Below are 1,281 nucleotides of genomic sequence, written 5' to 3' on the forward strand. Positions count from 1 at the left end.
CATTGAAATAATGTCATTATATTGAAATACAGTCAAAAACGTAAGGATAAAATAAATTTATTGATGATAAAAAAAATTTGCTTACATTTTGAAGTAAGAAAGTTTTTAAAAATGGAATTCGTCTATTAGTATTTATATGGAACCAAATTTCACGTGTTCAGAATGTAAGTTATATTAAATTAGAATAAAAATTGAACTGCAATAAAAAAAATATCATAAGCGAATAACTAAACAATATAATAGTACTGATTAGTTGGAATCCTGCCTTTTTAATTGTTATTTCTGCCTGAAGCCATTATTATCTGGTAAAGAAGTTATTTTTATGTGTGTTGTTTCTTTAATCAATGTTTTTTTGATAAAATCCATTATAGTGACAGCATTCCAGTAGATGTCAGGCACATCTTTTTGTTTAATTCCTTTTTGCAGTTTACCTAATATTCTTCTCTTCCGAAGAAAACTGCTTTCATTCTTTGTTTTTCTCCATTTTTTCTCGTAAACTGTAGAGTAATAACATCAAAATGAAACTATAACTAAGGATTAAAATTAGTGTTGCTTTGAACTAGACATTAAAATTAATATTGCCAGACCATTTGACGTAATATTCAGCATTTACTAATGAATGATTTATGCATTTATAGATTTCATTATAATGAAACTATTCTTTTGTAACAGACAGAATTTTTATTACATTAAACTGAAATTTTCATTATGATGGTATTTGTTAAACTGAAACATTTTTGCATTGAGCTGAATAGGTAATTGGTGGGGGATTCGAGCTATATTCATTATGCCAAAAATTTAGTTAAACTAGCATTCATTATACCAACATTTCACTGTATAGCCTATTCATTGTTTTTTAAAGTTCCTAATGTTCCTAAAATATTCTTAAAAGATTCCTAGAAAAAAAATTTAAAAAATTACTTTCACTAAATATTTTAATGTATAATTGTACTTCTCTAAAAATGTTGTTGTTATTATTGTTAGTGAAGCTCTATTATAAGAAATTGTACAATTTAGATTAAATTAATAACTTTCCCATTAGATTGACAGAAAAGTTAATAAGAACACTGGAGACTAGAAATCTGACCATAAATTTATTCATTCATTTATTTTACTTTTATACTTATTTTTATTTTTAATCAGGAGTTTTGTTTGGGAGTATAATTACTTGTTTGCCAGAACATTACCATATATAAAGTTAAAGAATAAAGAAAAATCCAATTTGAAAATTTCAGATAATTCAGATTTATTTAATTAATTGTATAAAAGATTGAGAATTTA

The sequence above is a fragment of the Centruroides vittatus genome, unplaced genomic scaffold (genome assembly GCF_030686945.1).
Source record: "Centruroides vittatus isolate TY-2023 unplaced genomic scaffold, ASM3068694v2 contig_1057, whole genome shotgun sequence".
NCBI lineage: Eukaryota > Metazoa > Arthropoda > Arachnida > Scorpiones > Buthidae > Centruroides > Centruroides vittatus.